Source organism: Ixodes scapularis, unplaced genomic scaffold (assembly GCF_016920785.2).
Source record: "Ixodes scapularis isolate PalLabHiFi unplaced genomic scaffold, ASM1692078v2 PGA_scaffold2__306_contigs__length_199485367, whole genome shotgun sequence".
Taxonomy (NCBI): domain Eukaryota; kingdom Metazoa; phylum Arthropoda; class Arachnida; order Ixodida; family Ixodidae; genus Ixodes; species Ixodes scapularis.
In genome coordinates this window covers 4,939,684-4,959,848 of record NW_024609857.1, presented here as the reverse complement: position 1 = coordinate 4,959,848, position 20,165 = coordinate 4,939,684, and the positions used below count along the sequence as shown (strand labels likewise).

At 52.9% G+C, this 20,165-nt stretch overlaps 2 protein-coding genes across 2 annotated transcripts in view; one reads left to right on the top strand and one right to left on the bottom strand.

Annotated features, from left to right (window-relative positions):
- Positions 1-20,165, bottom strand: part of LOC8025548 (rho GTPase-activating protein 18) — a 362,823-nt gene that overhangs the window by 107,080 nt on the left and 235,578 nt on the right. The gene's annotated exons all lie outside the window — the stretch shown is intronic.
- LOC121046980 overlaps positions 3,620-20,165 on the top strand; it is a 40,019-nt gene continuing 23,473 nt past the window's right edge. Inside the window, exon 1 of the mRNA XM_040501771.2 lies at positions 3,620-3,672. The gene's annotated coding sequence lies outside the window, so the exon portion shown is untranslated. The remainder of the gene's footprint in view (positions 3,673-20,165) is intronic.

Genomic DNA, 20,165 nt, shown 5'->3' with positions numbered 1-20,165 from the left:
GAACTTCTAAATTCCCAGCATGGCACCACCACAACCGCCGTGGGAAGACAAAACAACAGTCGCAAGTAAGCCCACACATAGCCTCCTCTATTCTCACAAAGCTTGGCAGTTCGATGACGGAGCCATAGAGTGCCCGGTCGCAGATTTGGAACGCGAGGATCTAGTAGCACGGAGCATTTCTCGGGGAGTCTCGTATTCAGCGCACAGCTTTTGCAGCGGCGAGGATCCGAAACATGGTTTTCAAACCCGACGAGGAAAGAAGCGGTAGCCCGAGGAACGCGAGAAGCACGAGCGGACATTCCATCGCTCGGGACAAGTGTGTTTCGGCGTCTCGCCGCAGCGGGATGCCCGTTACATGACTCTTGTCTGCCGCTCTACCTCTTTCTTTTCGGCGTCCGCATCTCGGGGCCATCTGCCAGGCTTTGTCAGTATAAAGGAGGCTATGGCCCACATAAAAAAAGAAAATCAAGGACACGAACAGACGGGAAGGAAACGTACAGCCGAGAGACACAGACAAGAAATCGAGGGGACCACCCTGCAGGAAAACACGAAAATCATTTACACGGATACCACCAGAGGTGAAGACTGTACCACAGCAATAGCATATGTTGCTCGACAAGAACAGGCCTTGCGGAAAGCAAATTTCTCCCATGCAGCAGGAGGGTGAAAACCGCCGAACTCGAGGCTATCTTTTTCTCTCTCGAGAAGAGCGCCGAAGAAAAGAAAGCGAAAATCCACATATTCACGGACTCGCAAGAGGCCGTAAGGGAATGCAAAAAAAAACGAACAGCAGAAGCGACGTTGTTAAGAAAATTAAAACAATCGCAAAAACTATCCGGTCCACGGGAGGGCACATCCAGATTTCATGCCGGGTGAGGACATCCTGGGCGACGAGGAGGCCTACGAAACCGCGCGGAAAGAGCTACATGCATCTAACTCCGCACAAGGTATCGAAGACCCCTCGAAAAGGACTAGCGCAGAAAAGGCACACCATGAAGGAGTCAAGGAGGCCAACAACCGAGAAAGAAAGGCAATGCTGTTTGCACCACTGCCTCAGGAGGAAAACCAGATTCGAACCAAGTACTCCAGGTGATAGAAGGTCTGGCTCCGAAGAAGAGCAACAAATATCACGCCCGCGATGCGTAAGAGGCTCCACAAAGGACGAGGAACCGGACCGCAGATGTAAGGCATGCAGACAACACGCCACCTGCAAAGGCCTGATTTGAGACTGCAAGACAACAAATAAGCAACGACACATGTAATCCAAGGCCTCTCGCAAGATTTGAGGACACCTCAATACGAAGACTGGGTAGCCCCCAAGCACATCCCAGACCACAGGAAGCCGATTATAGACTCGCTGCTTGATTTCGTCAAGACAGCAGGTCTAATAGAGCACTTTTGAACCCTACCCCTTAACCCATACCCCTACTCGAGTCGAAAGATCATGGTGAAATATCCCTCTTAGTAAACTTATTCTGACTGACTGACGGCGATGGAGGTATTGAAAGGTCGTCTTTAGAAAAGAAAAAAGGAATAAAAGTTGTATTATTTTGGAGATCGTCGCAGATCAGCAGGATTGGGTCGTTGATTGTGTGTACAGAGCTAAAGACGCTTCTATTACGAGAAACGCTGTTCGTGAACGCACTGACACGTTCTTTCGATGTATTGATGGCTCCTTCGAAGGGGCTTCGAAATCCGAACGCATTTTACAGTTGCCAGACTCGCAGCACTGCAATTTAGACTGGAGGCTCCTAGCCTCCTTGTCGAAGCCAGCGCCGCGCGTCGTCACGTACCAAGCTCTCCCATAGCGTTACGGAGAAGTTTCGTGGCCAGGGGCGTATCAGACAAATAGCGCCTTCAGCGCGCTGCCATCTTTGACGGCTGTGGAATGCCTTCTGAGCATGCGCCGTCGCTCTGTATATCAGAGGCTGCGTCCACAGCCAGTGACTCAGCATTTTTCGCCCAGGTGATAAGCGCTGGGGTATCGGAGACACAGAGACGCGGATGAAAAGCGCACCGTCGCGGCGTATTCACTGCGCTTGATCGGTCGCCATTGGAAGACGACGAACTGCATGAGGCTTTCGGAGCTGTTTGACTGGCCCCTCGTGACGTGGACCGACTTAGGGTGAAACGAAATTGGAATCGCGACACGAGTCGGATACCGCTCCGATAGCAAGGCCGCAAACTTGAGGCCTCTTCGTTTGAAGTTCAGACCCAGCCGACGCTGCGAGGTAATCGGACCGATGAAGCAGCGCCAAAAGTGCCTTTTCTGTTTAGCGATGCACGCAGAGAAGCGTGACCAACATCCCTATGATACAAGTTTGAGACTGCCTGCTGGACCCAATCAGCTCGTAGCGTCGGCTTCGGCTGGAGCTGGAACCGGAGAGGCTGGCTCACACATTGGGCTCGAGTACCGTGCCAGCGATCGAGACTGGAGTGGGTGACGCATTGTCCAGCGTGCCCCACGCTGAAAGAGCTCCGGCGTTGTCTTCCGGACTCGAGGGCCCGTCGCGAGTCCGTCGGCGGTGTTGGGCGGGAAGCCCGAGGCGGAGGGGCATCGGCGCGTGGCCTCTGACTCCATCGGGGTCCGGGCTCGGTGGAGCGGCGACGGAGAGCGCGGAGAAGCGGGAACGGGGTCAGCGCCGTTTTCATGCCTCCCTGGATCCGCGAGGGGCCACCTGGCGACCGAACGCTTATAAGAGTGCGCCCAGGGGCCCTCGCCGACAAGGCGGGGATTACTGGCAGCGGACGGCCGACCCAGCAGCAGCAGCCACACAGGTGGGAGAGTGCGCGGCCAACCTTGGGCCCTTCTCGACCTTTCCTCGCGCTCACGCCGCGCGCGCCTGTCGTACAATCCGTCGGCTGACGTCCGGACACGCCAGGTAACCTGGAGCGCGACCGAGGTTCGCCACTGCGCTACGAACCACTTCACACACGGACGGCACGTGCCCGTGGGCGACGGCGGCGTTCGCGAGTGTCGCCCGCCGCTCCCTGGTCGAGGCTCCCGTCCAGACGTCAGGGATCGCGGGGCCCTTCTCGTGCCTCGAAACGGGAGCAGCCGCAAATAGGCCGCAGCCGAAAGTTGGCCGACGTGCTGCGGCCGTCGGCGGCGGCCATGGCCCGCGGTGACTGCATGCACGGCTGCAGCGGCCTTTTCTCGGCCCGTTTCTTCCTCGGGGCTTTCCTTCTGCCCAAATCGCTGCCGTCCAGAAAAATCGGCTCGCTGAATCGGCAGCTTGTCCCCGATTGGCCCGGGATCGGCCCGAAGGACGTGATAGCATCTCGACGCTGTGCCGCGCCGGGCTGTCCACGACCGCGACTTTCCCCGCGTCGGCGACGAAAGGCGTCCGCGGCGAGCCGTCCTCGTGCCGCTCGACTGTTCGGTCCCAGCGCGGGAGCCCTCGGAGCCCGAGCGGCTTCTAGACTTTCCCGCGTGAGAAGTCCGAGGGAACCCGGAGGAGCGCGAGGCGAGCTGCGTCGCCTCTCGGAACACGTGGTGCGCCGCCTCCTCCCCAGAGAGGCGTCCACATTCCGGCGCTATTCCGGCCGTCTGAGAACGGGGAAACCTCGGCGTCGCCCTGGATTCGCTCCGACGGGGCCGGCCAAAGAGGAGCGCGTCTCGACACTCAGTGAAAGCGCCTCCAGAAGGACGCCGTCCGCCCGAGTTCCCAGGTGAGAGCACGCCGCCCACGCGGCCCTTCTCCCGTCCGCTTCGCCCGCAGGGTGCGGACCGACAGGGATCGTGAGACCCTGGACGCCGGGGAAAATATCGCCGAGGCAAAAAACAAAAAAACAATTAGACGTCGCCAATCTAGATCCAGCGAGAGGCCAGTCTGCACTTACGGTGTGGCGACACCTTGGAAACCAATTCTTCTGGCGGAATCGCCTGCTCCGGCGCTCGTCTCTATCTCCGCCGCTCCGGCTCTCTTCTCTCTCGTTATTGGGCATCCCTTGACATCAGACGCGCGAGTCAATGCGAGAAACGCAAAAAAGAAAGGGCATCGAAGCTTATGTAAGCCCGATGGCGGCCACTTTACGATACCTCGCGACCACTGACGCACAACTTTCGCCACCGAAATAGAAGCTCGCGAAGCCGTCGACCGCTCGTTGCAAGGATGAGACGTGGCAGAGGACCCACGCTCGAGGTGGCCTAGCGGGCTCTCGTTGGCTAACGACTCAATCCGACTTTGAGTTCGTAGCGGAAGCCGCCACCTTCGCCTGGAGCAGATCTTTGCACCGAAAGCACTCGGCGCGGGCGTTCAGATGTTGCGTTGTTCGTTCCGTGACCACAAATTGGGGACGGTGGTGACGGAGATTACGCTTTTAACGCAACGAGACATTAATGTAAAAAAACAATGAAACCATTATGGGTAGACGCGGCTTCACTTATTAATTTAAATACGACCGCTCAGATTGGTGCTGTCCCCGCAACTTTCCGATCACCAGTCAGTGATCTGCATTAGTACGAACTAAAACTTAGACACCACTGTCTACACACTTTCAGCATCCCTATTTTGAGAGCGTTGAGAATCACCTCGAAAGTGGAGTTATTGTCTGAAGGCTGCCAAAAGTGTGCAGAAAAGGGTGTTGTGCTGCACTGCGGGGAAGCGACGACACACCCGCTTCAAGCAGCTTTACCGGAGGTTGCTTTTGCAACTCTATGGCGTCGAATAATTCCTGTACCAACGTTTCTTTACTTGGAGATGCATTCCCTGAACGTCGAAATGCTCTATGTCAAATGGGAGTGGGCGAAGACACGTATTATGATGAGTGCGATCCCTCGGTCAGCCAGTGGCGGTGGACGGCGGCGGTCATGAAATGAGGGATGAATCGTTACGCTAAATTGTCTAATTAACTAAAATCGGTTCATTAACTTTTTAATTCTTAGTTTTTGGGATCATCATGACGTTACAATCCTGATACTGAGAAGGAAAATTGAAAGAGAAGGTGTAAAAAATACACACAAATAAGGGGACAGACGATACTTCTCAAACTCAGCTATCAAATTATATTCCGTCCACAGCTTTTTTAACCACGTCCCAAGGTCACCGCTAACGCACGCCGGTACGCTTCTTCCTTTCCAGTACAAGCACAAAGACCTTCTCTATCCCAAGAGTACAATGGTGAACTCTCGGGGTAGAGAAGATCTTCTTTGTGCTTGTACTGGAAAGGCAGAAGCGTACCGGTGTGCGTTGGCGGTTACCTTGGGACGTGGTTATAAAAGCTGTGGACGGAATATAATTTGATAGCTGAGTTTGAGTCTTTTGTGTGTCCCCTTATTTGTGTGTCTCTTTTACACTTTCTCTTCCAATTTTCTCCCCAGTAGCAGGATTTTAATATGATGATCAACATACACCTTGACAATTTTTTCGTTAGGTATCGTGTTGTAATTGCAGTATGGATGGCAGCTAGAATGGGAGACCAAATCAACTTAAAGAATCTGCGGCAACGGTTCTTTTATAAATTCCTCGATCAGTTTTCGTGCTTGTCAATCGATCTCGAGATTCCGCGTAAAACAACTGCGCAAGCCCTGCCCACAATGACGCTTTGGAAGAGCCTCTTCGCCACTTGCGTCGTCGGCGAATCCACCAAGACGCGCTGCCGAGATTGGGACGACGTCACTCTTCGAAACGCGGATGGTGACGCTCTTTTTTGGGCGCTATTTTGAAGAAAAGGCAAACATTACACGAAGATTAAAAAAAAAAAAAACATTACCTTCGCGCAAATCCTTTCAATTGCTCTAGCCTCTAAAAGTAATTGTAACACGATCCATAACACCCAGAATAAAAAGTAGATCGACAGATTTTAATTAATAAATTTACCGTGACGGTTATTCCCATAATTAATGTCCCCTGAGCCCGATGAAAAGAGGCTGAAAATGAAACCCTTTGACCCTTTTTTAGGTTCGAATTACAACTGAACATCCCATATAGCGTTAGCATGTTTTGTGTGTGTGTGTTTGTTCCCTCTACCGCGTTGCGATGTACCAGCAGAAGGGTGGTTGGTGGGCATCGTGAACAAACGAACAAAGCCCCTCCAACGTAAAACCTCTTCTCATTAGGAACTCCGGTAGTGCACGGCGGGCAGCGTCTCGATCGGTCCAAGACCGGCCCCAAGGCGCCTTCTCCGTGTCCTCCTACTGAAAAGCGATTTGGTTGGCGATCGGAGCTCGGGATGGGAAACGCTCGAGCGGATCGTGTTCGCGAGTCGGATAACGGTCGCGTTTAGCTGGAAGCAGCGAGAGCCCACGCTCCCCAAACTGCTTTAGGAAAATGTGCTAAACCTGCCAGAACTACTATGTTTAGGCGGCCCTGTTGTTCCTTCCGTCTTCCGGAAAGAGGGCGAGGGCCTTCATTGCCGAGCAGGGAATGAGCACCGATGTGCGCGCCTGTCTGGACAAGGCCACGCGCGGAGCGATTGGCTAGAGCTGACGCGTAAACACCAACGTGTTTTGGGGACCAGATGTTTCGGTGCCTTCTATGACGCTGCGACCAGGATTATCGACTGCCTGTTTTTGGACGGTGTACGTCAATAAGCCAGCACCGTCAAAGTTGACAGTCTCTCATCTCCATTATTAAACGAAGAATTCATCATACTCAACACGTCATAGTGAGCGTTTGGTCAAAATTCGACCCTATTCATGTCGCCAATACAGCGATAGAAAGCCGTTGTTTGACTAACTGAAACGAAGACTTCAGAAACCTCCAATCCTTGGACATCTCGACCAGCACGCCGAAACCGAGATTCACACGGATGCAGGTAACCCCGGACTTGGCGCGGCATTGGCACAGCTACAGGAAGGCACGGAGCGAGTCATTGCCCGCGCAAGTCAAACACTGTCGAAGGTGGAGAAAAATTGCTCCACAACGGAAAAGAATGTCTCGCGGTCGTATGGGCGATCACAAAGTTTCGTCCGTATATATACGGAAATCCGTTCCGCGTGGCCCCAGACCACCATTCGCTCTGTTGGCTCGCAAATCTCAAAGAACCTTCAGGACGCTTTGCTCGATGGAGTCTTCGACTGCAAGAATTCGACATGACCGTGGTCGTCAAGTAAGGACGGAAACATAGTGACGCCGACTGCCTGTACAGAGCCCCCGTCCAAGCGTCAGGCTGTACCGACGACGATGACGACGAATGTTTCCTAGGTGCCGTGGACACCGGCGACATGCATGGCAGGACTTCAACGAGGCGATCCGGAGCTGCGCGCCTTGATTGAGCATCTAGAAGGACGAGGATGTACCGCTCCTCGTGTCTTTTCGCGAGCCCTGCCGACCTTCGCTATTCGACGAGGTGTGCTTTATAAGAATAAGTTCGGAACCAGTAATTCGCCGCGGCTTCTGGTAGTCCCTACCAGCCTTCGAGAAGAGATTTTTCAAGCCTGCCACGACGACCCGACTCCAGGACACCTCGGTTACAGCCGGACACTAGCCCGAATACGTGAAAAATACTACTGGCCCAAGCTTCCGAAGACCGTCCATCTCTACACACGATCGTGACATGAGTGCCAGCGACGCAAGAAACCGCCGTAAAAGCGAGCAGGTCTCCTTCAGCCGATTACCCCTCCAACCAAGCCCTTCCAGCAAATCGGAATGGATTTGCCGGGTCGACGATGGGGAACCGCTAGATAGTCGTTGACACAGATTATCTTACTCGTTACGCCGAGACGAAAGCCCTTGCGCCGGGGACTGCTGTCGAAGTCGCCAAGTTCTTTATCGAGTACATCGTCCTCCGGCATGGCACCCCCAGAGTCCTGATCACAGATCGAGGGTCATCGTTCATGGCGCGGTTGACCAAAGAGATCATTCGTCTAAGCCACACGGACCACCGTCGAACAACTGCATACCATCCGCAGACCAACTGGTTGACGGAGCGGCTCAACAAAACAATCGCCAACATCGTCTCTATGTACGTCGACGTGGAGCACAAGACCTGGGACGAAGTGCTGCCCTACGTCACGTATGCCTACAACACGGCAGATCAAGAGGCCACAGGAGTGACACCCTTTCAGGTGGTGTATCCGCCAGCTAGCCAGATAACGGATTCAAGACCAGCAACATGCCAACGCCGGCCGCTACAATCTTCGGCGGCGTGACGTCCACTTTCATCCCGGGGACCGAGTATGGGTCTGGACGGCAATTTGGCGACGTGGGCTCAGCGAGAAGCTTCTCGAGCGCAATAATATGACTCGTGCAAGTTTGCTCTGGGACACAGCTGGAAACAAAGAAAAATGCACTCGTTTTTGTTTGAGTATCTCTAGAACCACAGAGGCAGACAGGTGGACAGGGAGGGAGGCAAAGACGCGAGCAGAGCACGGCAAGCGCAACACTAATAATCTCGGCACAAAAAAAAAAAAAGAGAACAAAACAACAAAAAAACGATTCAAAGGCGGAGAGGTTAGGTTAGGTTAAATTTTGTCCCTGTGTTTTTCTGTTGTTGTTGTTCTTTTTTCCCGCCGTTTTAATTCTATGTTTACGACGAGCCTCTGCCCGAGTGTCCGCCGAGGCATCGATTGTTCCGATGCGAAGTCGAGTGTTCACGCTGTTCTGGCGTCCAATCCATGAGCTGCGCTCGACTGTCGCCAAACGGGTGCGTTCAATCCCACAATTACGTCATCAAGCTCTGCGAAGGCAAGACGGAAAAAAATAGTCCCCTTTTATTCTCGCGATTTCACAGCGACCAAGAAACCTCTGAATCAGTGGTGGTCTGTGCGAGAATACTTCGGCCAGACTATAGACCAGTTCGCCTCTGCAACAGCAGTCGAGAATGTGTTTTTACCTTACAGTTCTTTCTGGATCTCCCAGTTTCGATGGTGACAAATAGACAACCGGTAAGGACGAAGCACCGCCCTATATTGAAGCCGCGATAACATTTTGTACATCAAGGGGCTGTAAACATTGCATGCCGCCAACGGATTCGCTGGACCCGAGTTAGAGATGAACGCTTACGCAACTCTTGTATTCAATATCCTGCGTCGCGTCGTCTAACGTCTCGAATAGCCTCCCGTCATCCGCTTCGGAGCATCTTCCATCATCAGTAAGAAGAAGGTCGCCATTAGTAGAACATATATGATATCTGCCATTCCTCACATGATGATAGCAAATAGGATGATAGTGATCAAAGTGGCCCTACTGAATTTCGGAAATAGTCTACTGTAGCGAGGACGATGTTGCGCGAGAAAAGCGATGGGAGGGCTCGCGACAGTCAGACTTGGAAGGAGCACAGGAAGCGCAAAACCTGTCACAAACGTCAGCGGAAGACGCCCCACTAGGAACCACGAGGAAGCAATCGTGGCCCTTTTTTGTTTTAAATATTTTTAAACGCCTTACTCCGTGCGTAAAATACAATACAAATGCTGTTGTTTGTATGGATTGTTTTCACCGTGATGGTACGCTCTATTTCTCTCTCTGCTCGTCCGATGATCTAATATTGCGCGAGTCGAAAATATAAGTTATTTCTGTCAGTAGAAAACGTGACGTTTTACAACTTTTTTTTATGCTGTAGACTGTTATCAGCCGTGTGTCTCCGATTAGGGATTAGGGGTGTATCAAGCTGCTAACGTGCAGCTTTTTTTCCAGCGCCCTTGTCACGAATGTATTTTTGTGGCAGAAAATAAACTGATTTGATTTGATTATAATTCGATACCGAAATTTCCTCTAACCATCAGGTTACGAATATTGTCGACTCGTCTCCAAGTGGTCTCGGTGTCGTGACCCGTATATAGAGCAATTTTAAAAGTCCGCTATGTTTTTAACGTTATTTCGCTCTGTTGTGCGAAGCCGCCTTGAGTTTTCTTCAGCTTCAGCGTTCGCAAAGCGGTTGCGAACGCGGTTGTATAAAGATCCAGTACACATGCACGCGCATTTGATGACATCAAATGCGCGTGCAATTGTGCGCGTGCATCTGTACTGGATCTTTATACAACCGCGTTCGCAACCGCTTTGCGAACGCGGACCCCCTAGCCGCCTCGGTGGCTCCGAGGCGAGAGCGCTGGCCTACGGATCCCCATGTGTGTGGCGGGTTCGAATCCCGGCCGAGGTGCCCGCAATCTGACGGAGGCTTATTGCGGGGGACGCGCCGTGTAACCGAGCTTTCGGTTGCACGTCAAAAGATCCCCAGGTGGTCCAAATTAATCCTCAGTCCTCCGCTGGGGCGTGCCAGATGCCCGTCGTTGGTTTGGCACGTAAAACCCCCAAATTTGACTTTTTAACGCGGATCCGCTTCCAGTGTGAATGGACCGCGGTGTAAGATACACTCTTTAGGTGAAGACACGGCGAGGCTGAACGCGCGGTGCGAGGAATCAGATAGCGTTCGTTCGACGGGCATCCGAAAGGCTGCATCATTCCGCGGTCACTGTGCCCGCGGCTGACAGTGTCGCCGGCGGCCAAACGGCGAAACTGTGGGAGAGCGAAAGAAATAATCTCGTTGCCATGACACCCCGGTTCACCGACGTCTTTCTGCACGTGCGACAACCTCGCTGGAGCTCTGCGCGTGTGGAGCATGAGGCGGCACGAGCCGTCTTTGCCGTGCCCACGGGTCGGCGAGTCATCTGCCGGCGCCGCTTGAAACCACAGTGAGAAAGAGAAAGAGAGAGAGGGAAAAGCGAACTTTATCTGCGCGAGGAGCGCGCTGTCCTCACCTGAAGAGTATTAGCTTACACCGTGGAATGGACGCAACATAGAGTTATTATAATAAACGCTAGAGGCTCAGCTGGCGCTAGTGTCTATGGGACTTCCGGTTGCAAATTGAAGCAGACAGCATGCAGTCTACTTTTCCAGCCTTCCTGTGTATTCCTATGGGAAAACGCGCGTAAATTTTGTCTCGTCGCCGGAAAATAACATTAATACCTTTTGTGATTTCGGTTGTACCGGATAGTTTGTACCTTTATTAATATTGTGAAAGTGTAATTGCTTTAGTTACAGCATTTTTCCTTTACCACTGAACGATGTTAAACTTCGCTAATTTCAGGCCCAAACCTCTGTTTCATGGCAGGTATGTAGAAACGAGCGATGATTCCAAGCAAAATAACAATCGAAAGGAATGTAGAGTGTGTTCACAGTTCGCCAGCATTCCGTTTGTGCTTATATATTGCTAATATGCCTGTCCTCTCACTATATGAAAATGCCCCCGTCGTGCATCTTTACGAGTGGTTAAAAAAAAAAAAAACGTTCGAAACGTAAAGATTAAAGTACGTGGGCTACGAAAGCTGTGTTTTCTTATTATTTCCTATGTTGGGCAGTTTTATCGCGCACCTTTCCTCTGGATTCCCCCCATTTGCAAAGATTTGGAGCGTGCGGGTGGTGATTTGAACACATAACAAGCATCTTCGCATATATTCATGAGCAGAAAGAATAAAGCAGTACTTATTTATTGCAAATCGGACTAGATTACGTGACTTTCAATTTATTTTGATCGTCTGCAAGCACAAGGAGTTACTTATCCAGAGTTACTGCGTAGTTCTTGCCGTCTCTCTTGGTTTTCCACATATCCTTCGTTCGTTTGGCACGTATACCCCCCATGGTGGAAAGCGCCGGCGCCGTGTTCGCGCTAACAGTGTCCGACAGTGCACATAAATACATGTGCGGAGCGGTTTTAGCACCGTTTTTGATGTCACGATTTTAAAATAAAAACGCCGTAACTGACCAATTATTTCGTCTGCGTGTCTGGGAAATGTTCCAATGTGCCTAGTAGGTACGAATTATTCGTGATATTTGCTCTTATAATCGCGCGCAGGGAGGAAATGCACTCGCTTTTTTCCGTAGAAATGCATTACCGGAAGTCAATTTCGGGCTGCTTGCTGTCTGCTTCAATTTGCAACAGCACACTAGCGCCAGTTAAACCTCTAGCGTACATTATAATAACCCTATGGGACGCAATGCCCGAAGCTTGGGAAGCGCCGAGCGAGGGGCGTATACACATCGGGGAAGGCCCCACACGTTCGCCCCTAGGCTCACTTGCAGGCGCCGCAGCCTGTGCCGCGAGCCACGCGCTCTTCTGTTCGTATTTCATTGCAGTCTGAAGTCCAACTGATAGGGACAGTGGCGCTATCTTGAGCAGGTGGCCGCCGAAGAGCGCGCGGCATTGCGCAATGTCAGGGGGGAGCAAGACGCGTGGGGAAGGCGCGCGCGTGCGGCGCCGGCGTCTGCAGCAGTAACCGTACCCAATGGCTGGTCTACGCTCGGTCTGACACCGGAGACGCTCTGTTCGAACCTAGCCGTAGACAGCTTCGCTGTAAAAAGAGGATTGCATAGTCTAATGATCGAGCGAATTGTGTAAAGGCCGGTTCAGACACCTGCGTTTGAGTGCGTTTTACTGCGTTGCGTCGAGAACCGAAAGCGAGTCACCGGCACATCTGTGCTTCGTATAAAGCGTGGACTCCAATTCAAGGAATCATCTTGGCACGCGATATAAGCAGCAGAAATGTCCTGGTTTCTCGCTGCCGCGACGCAGTCAAACGCAGTCAAACGCAACTGTCTGAACCAGGCTTAAGGGTGGCAATCGGAAAGACAGCGACTAATTGTTAGTACAAGCGTGAGGATTGTACCATGTTTCGCTGTTGCGAGCTATATTGTTTGCACTTTCACGTTAAGTTCGATATTTATTCGATAGAGTGGATCTTTTTCCGCGTAATGACGCTGCGAGTATATGTGGAATGACATGACTCCGAGACTTCTGAAAATCGGTTCTGTGTGAGAATCGTATCTCGATTTGGTAATAGCGCGCGCACCTTTTTTTCTGCAGTAGAAAAAGTTTGAAAATATTACACACGGTAGTGTTTCCCCAGACTAAATGACAGTAGTTAAAGTGAGAAAGAAAAAAAAGCGAGTTGTAAGTGATCAATTTTATCTTAGTGGGTAGAAGAAAAAAACGCAACCTCGTAAGAGCACCAACAACGCGGGCAAGTTTGTTAACACCAATGGCAATATGTTTCAAAGGAGATTCTGCGGGAAAATACTCCGAGGTTCTTTGCCGAGTGTACGATATCCGCCTTTGACGTACCAATCGTAAGTCTTAATCCCTTCTCGACATTTTTTAGGCCTGAAAAGCACAACCTTGGATTTACTATGATTGGCAATGAATTGAAAGCGGTCCATGCGTTTAGCTTACTCCACACGTTATTTGCACGACCACACAGAGGTAAAAAAAAATAAAACAAGCTCGTCTCCCGAGCATAAATAATGTGTAATGCACGCGTGCCTGGAAGCATTTACCGTGGACACTGTGTGTAGCAGCCGAGCTCAGCATACCTGAGCGCTCGTACTTGCGATGTCACTGCCGTGGCGCTGCTGTTGGTACTGGGCAGGCGCAAACGCGCAGAATCTTGTTTCTTCGCAGGCGCGGTGTCAGCTGGTGTGGGTAAGCAGCGTGTACATAAAACGTTCGGAGGGAGCCACAGTCGGTGGTAAACACGAGACAATCCCCTCGGCGACCTCCTGAGTTCATCTGGTCAAGCCGTCAGCGAGCGAAGAGATGATAAGAGGAGCGAAAGTACTTCTCACGTGGATTGTATCTGGCACCGGTGAATGTCGTCCCGTAAAGTGATCTACAGAGACGCCTCGAAGAGGCATCATAGCGCGGATAAGCGAAAAACATGGCGGTGCGTTACCGTCGTTCAGTTCCGAGCAACTCCCGCTGACTGAAGGAACAGAAACAGAGGAACGCTGGAATGTCAAGGCGCGAGATGGGACGGGAAGACGCGCTGCCAGGTCTTTGCGGGCAGATTCGAAGAGGTGGCAGCCGGCTTCACTATGCGACGTGGACGCTGTCGTGGGTGGCGCTGCCGAGGTAAAGCCTCCGGATAAAATTCCCGCTCAGCGTTTCTTAGGAGTCAACCAAAGACACGTGTCAGGAGCGAGTGCTCCGCCGCCATTTGCTTCCAAGAGCCGCTCCAGGCCTCGTGCAGTGGCGCATTTGACGTTACTCGTCAACCCAAACGCACCAAGGGGTGTTATGCCGAGGTAGAGTGTCTTCATACACAGGTCACCTTTGGCTCGAGTGGTGACATCTCGGCCGTTTTTCACACATTTTTTTTTTCTATTTTGAAGTGCGCACAATCCGGTGTGACTCAGCTCGAGTGCGTAGCTCTGGCTAATGCTGAGACACCATTTTAGCGCACAAATGACGCACCGAGTGCCCACTCGGTGCAACCAATGATGTCTTCACCCTGTGGCAGACAAACAGGCAAGCACCACACCCCATGTCAGATGTCGCAACGCCCCCGACGCCACGGCCGCTGGATTCTGCTTCCCGCTGGAAGCGGACTGCCCGAGGGTTCTCTTTGCCTCGGGAAAGCTCTCGAGGGGACCGCAGTGAGTGGTATTGAAGATCGGTCGAAGTGGCCGGCGCAAATCAGCAGGCGGGGTCCGAGCAACGCAAAAGCCTCGCTCGTGACCGCCATCCTGCAACGGGAAAGTCCCGGTCACGCGGTGATCGAGGGGTCACCTTACGTGACAGTCAAGAGGCCACACAGCAGCGTTTTCTTACTTCCCAGAGACATTCGTGTCCCGAACCTGGAACAGAGGTCCCTTGTGGCGTAAGCAGACGTAAGCTTTCGTGACGTAACGTCGGGGCTGCGTGAACCAGCATGAAAGCGCTACTTTCGTGCCAAAATGAAGAGGACGCCTCGTTGCCACTCAGACTACGTGTAGCGGGGCTTGCCCCCGACTGGTGCATCCAGGAGCCTCGGAGAGCGACCCCGATGTCAGCCGCTCGCTACCCGCACGCAGTGGTATCAGCTCGCATCGGGCGACCGGTGCACCCTTTCTGCCGACAAACAGGCACTCGGCGGGCCGCGCGAGAATCGCCGGAGGCCGAGGAAAGCCCACGGAGCAGGGGAGACCAAACTGGATCATCGGCGAACAGACGGGCGAGCTATTCTGATCCGAGAAAGTAGGACGTCTTCCTCGCCGGCCCTTCAGTTGGCAAATGCTAATGGAGGCACCAATCCGCCCGCGTCTCGGACCAGACGGCGTCCTGCTTCGGCGAAGTCGCGGCGACTGACGCCTCGCCCGCCGGACGAGGGGCTTGCTTCGTGAGGCTCTTCCTGAGACGCGAAAACTGAAAAGAGGAAAGAAATGCCGTCGGATTTTATTAACGGGTCAGCGATCCGCGCGGATCCCAGATCTCGGAAAAGTGTTCGAACGAGCGTCGTCGTTCCTGTTCCGGCCGGCCGCTTCCGCAGAAGCAAAAACGGACGCGACCCGCTTCCTCCACCCGATTCGAGCCGCCGAACAGGTTGGGTCCAAGGAACGGAGCGACCGTCGCTGCCTCGGCGACCGCGATTAAAGTGCACCGTGGACTTTCTTTAGCTCCGCCTCTGAGGGCAACTCTGGTCGAAAACGAAACAAAAATAAAGGACTGGTACCGCTTTCGTGGCACGAAATCCGATCACAGCCGAAATATTACGTGGAAGTGAAGCCGCGTACTCCACTAAGACCGATTTTCATGATGCGACCAGCTGCAGTCTGTTCTCTCAGACGTCGGCGGTTTCGGATGCAGCCACCACAGCTTCCCTCAACCAGACGTGGAAAGTAATCCGTTACAAGTAACGGATTACTTATAATACGTTACTTTTTCGAGTAATTTCGTAATTGCCGCGGTACTTTTTTTCGGAAGTAATTTGTAATATAATTCGTTACAAACTATTGGTAACGGATTACATTAATTACTCGTTACTTCTTAAAATATTAGCATAATACAGGAACTGCAGCAAAACAAGCGGAACATCCAGCAGCATAAAGAGAGGAAGTTCAGCAAAACAGAAAACATCAGGAAGGGGGCAATCGACGAAAAGAAAACAGGCTTTTTTGTATGACCGGTCACTAGAACCATTAGAAAAACGGGTAAGGCATGTACAAATATACAAAAGACAAAGATCAAGTAAGACAACGCCGAGTAGGCTCTCCGTCTCCATCCATCGCGCCTTTCTACTTCTCCCGGGCAGGAGAAAGCTCTTCGTGTTTATTCGTTTTTGCCTTACACCGTTTCACCCTTTCCAACTTCTTCGACGTCTCCCGCCACCTACACAGACATCAAACGCGGGTCCGCACCCCCTCGATACGCAGTTTCACAACTCGCGTAACAGATGATGTAGTTTCGCGCGAGGGGGTCCGATTCTCTTTGTCTTTGATGTGCGCTACTTTATTCTTTACTCTAGCACACTCTCGAGGCACGGCTGAAAAGCGCCCGGCGCGAGGCTAAGAGCATCGTCTTCGAGGATACGGACGATACTTCTTTCGGTTTACTTGTCTGGGCATGGCGGTCGAGTCCACTCCTCACTTTACAGTCAACTGTCAACATAGAAAGGGGGGGGGGGGGGGGGTTAGGCCATCTGAGGAGGGCTGACAGAGAGAGAGAGAGAACGCGTAAAAGTGCTGTGATCCTCTATTGTTTTGTGAGACCTATGGCCACCGCTTCTTTCGCTCTCTATTCCCTCCTTTCCCCTGGCCTCCACGAATATTGGTATGCTGGGACACCTGGGACACCTGCATTTTGCATCGGTTATACATTGTAACGTTATAATCAAGTTTCTTCTTTTCTAGTGAATAACGGACGAAACACCCGGGCCAATAGGGAGCTTTCGTAGATCGCCTCTTTAGCTCCGAATCTCGTAGCGGAGGTAGACGCTGCTGCTTACTGAGCATGCGCAACGCTACCTTTTTCTTCACAGTTCCAGGGATCACTTCCGGAGACCGTAAGCTAGCGGGATGGCGGGTGGGGTTCCAGCTTTCGGTGCCTTGCCAACTTACAGGTGAACGGGGTGCACCTACACTCTTTCTCTGGAATACCATGTTTTATTTTTACGAGGACTATACTTCGTTTCAGCTTCGGTCCAGACGCAGCCAAAGCTACAAGCGCGAGCTCCGAACTTTCAGCATCCCTGCCAAGCACGCGCACTCGTGCAGTGCAAGCACTGTTCTGGGCCACATGCTCGCGCATGTAGCATCGGCTGCGTCTGGACCGAAGCTGAAACGAAGTATAGCATAATACGGGCGTATAACAAATGAAAAGTAGTGTTGCGGAACATTTTTTGAAAAAATATCAAAATTGTTTCTATTGTTTTCTGGATACGTGTACGGAAAAAGTAACGCGAAAGTAATCTGTAACGTAACGAGTAAAGTAATCCGTTACTTTTCAGCGATAGTAATATGTAACGGTAATCCCTTACATTTGAGGCTCGGTAATTTGTAATTGTAATCCATGACATTTTTCAAGTAACGAGCAGAAGTCTGCCCTCAACCGCCGCTTACGATCGGCATACTTCGAAGAGCCAATCTTTCCCCCGGGCGTCGGCGGTTTCGCTCGAACGGCGTCGTCCCTGCGCCTCGGTTTTTTTTTTACTTTGTCACGTACGTCGTGCCACGAGCACGGCCGCTCGATCCCCTCCTCTCCCGCGTCCTCGGAAAAGTGCCAGAAGACTCTTACCTTCTCGTCAGAGGGAAGGTGGACCTAAGGCGCGAACGAATGGAACGAAAGATGGCGGCGGGAACCGCGCCTCGGCCTCAAGACCCCGGTCAAGTCCAAGCGAAAGACGACTGCATTTACCGGGGCAAGGAATGCTGCCGCGTTTGAAATGAGCGACGCAAGACGACTTCCAATGACCGGAGTGTGAAGGCGCCAGTCGCATTGCTTAAGCGAGAAGGAAGAAGACGGCCACCGAAGGACATCGGAAATGTTCGAAAGCCTCGTCAGGAAACGAAAGCGAACCCATACGGCGTGCAAGCCGGTCTGCTCCTGACGCACCTCGTGCCTTCGTTTGCCCCCCAAATGCGTCCACGTGCCTTCGTTTTCACCCGACGGCAACCAATGACGTCGCGCAATCGGATACCTCGCCATCGTGCGCTCCCCACGAGCGATCTATGCCGTCCTTCGATCGACGTGCCCCTCCTGGCGTTCCGACGCGCCAAAGACGGATCCCTTGCTAGCCGTGTAGTGTCGAAGAATATCGATTATCCCGATCAAATGTCAGGTCGGCCCTGCGCCACGCTGCACGAAATGTTTCCGTCGGTGCTAATCCCTTTTCCACTGGAGATGGGTGCTGTGAAAAGGCAGAAGCACCGCGAACAAATCGCCACGTCGCACCTGTAAACCCGCTGAAAGCCGCTGCACTGGGCGACCCTGAATCCGCTCTCCAGCGGCAGGGGATCGAGCGGCCGAATATGTGGAGCGGCCGTGCCAATGCTCCGGCTGCCGACTGCGCAGCGACTGCTCGTGCCGCCTTCGGGACCGGCCTTCAGGGCCCCAGAGGAGGCGGTCGGCGTCCGCCTGGCGGAGCGCTTCCCTGCTGTGCACAAGGGGCCCAGCACGCTCCGTGGACACTCTGGCCGAACTGTGGCCGGTGGTCGCCCTGGAATTCCCCGTTTCCACCTCAAGTAAAACAAGTCCGGCTCCTCACCGAGCATTACTAATTTCCCCCTTCATGCGGATAATTAAGATAGATGGTAGGTGAATTTTAGATGAGATTATCTTAGCAAGAAGCAGACGTTCCAGACGCCAAAAGCATCGCGTTTCCCTCCGACAAGCAAATCTCGTAAGAACTACTTCGCGCCGCGTATGAATAATGCGCAAAACTTGTTTTTTTTTTTTTTTTCTCGAGGTTAAAACGGGTATAGAAGGCTGGGCGCCTTTATCAGTCGAACGTCATCTCTTCCAGGCAGCGAGCTTGCGTCGCCGCCAAAGCGTCTCGCTGCGTCTTCGCAACGCAAGAAGGCGGCCGCGCCAAGACGAACTGCAGGTCTCTGGTAGCGCTCCAGCGTGCCTCGAGAGTCTTCTGGGTGGCAGCTCGATGGTGGCCCGACGGGAAAACTGCGCCACTCGACCGTGAGGAGACATTCGTCGGCTAGCTTCGCACCGACGCCCGCGAGCCGCTGGCGGGGCCGTCTATTTCTGTGCCCTCTTCCGTCCGAAGGCGTGGGTCAGCGAAAGTGACCGGTGCGGCGAAAGTTGCGCCGCAACGGGGTCGGGCCGGTCCTCGACCGCGCCGATGCGGGTCAAGGAGCCCGCCGACCGTGAGCGAAGTCCGGGGGCACTGCCAGCGAAGGCCGCCCGGCACCGGCGGCCCTCCCGACGCTCGAGTTGTCTCTTTCCAGAGCGATAGCCGTTCTGCCCCATCTGCAGACGCGTCGGAGACGGGCTTCGCAGCGCCAAGGACCGCTGAATCGGGCCGATGGGTAAAGTAGCGGCAGCGACGTCCCCTAACGACGCGAGGCGAGAAAGATGCGGCACTCTCGATGGGCCTGTAGCTCTCTATTTTTGAGCAGCGCCCCCAGCGAGCGGAATCGACCGCTTCTGGGTCGCGTTTCGATAGCCCGTTCTTACGCTGCCTCGCGCTCCTCAAAGGCGCTACGAAGGAAAACACGAACGAAACCACTGAAAGGGATCCATTCTTGGCGTTGGGAAAGCACGTTAAAGCCACAAACTGATTACTTTTTTTCTTCCTTTGCGGGCATGAACAGACGTTGACGGACTTTGCATTCGAACGTGGCTCGTGCATGATCAGACGCCGAAGCCAACGTTACGTGGTCGGGTTTTGTGGGCGCGCCCCTGGTCAAGCGCATCAGTCGGAGAGCAAGTCGTCCGCTTCTTGCGGTTGCGGTGACGTCAGAACGAGCTCTGATTGGCTTTGGTTGAAAGGATCGTTTCCTGAACACTTGAGGTCTACCCACTGTTTTTCATTCAAAGCCGATCAGAGCTCTAACGTCACTGCAACCGCTGTGCAAGAAGCAGCCCCTCCATCCTGGGAAAAGTGGCGCCAGTCATTGTTGTAGAAATGCTCGAGGCACGTGTCGCGCGCCTCTTCCGGGAACAACATGGCGTCTGAAATCTATAGCTCAGTGCTGCGCTGTGTCGCCATGATCTTCCCAAGGGCTGCACCTTGCACGTGCCTCGTACGTCGACGAACATTGCGCTACTTTTAAAACATGAAGGGGCTTTAAAAGCAGACAGACTTGCGCTCCGAGTAGCGTTGATTTTGCTCGCAGCATCGTTGGAAAAAGAGGCACGCGCTCGGACAAGTGTTACGGATGTTTAGACGCCGGAAGGTTCGTTTTCCTCAGAAGGCTTCCGCCTTTCCGCTGTAGACGGACAATCGGGACGGGCATCGTGCACCGGTGATTACACGAACACATGATGCTTACGCAGATCGCGCAGGAGTGCAGACTCAGCAT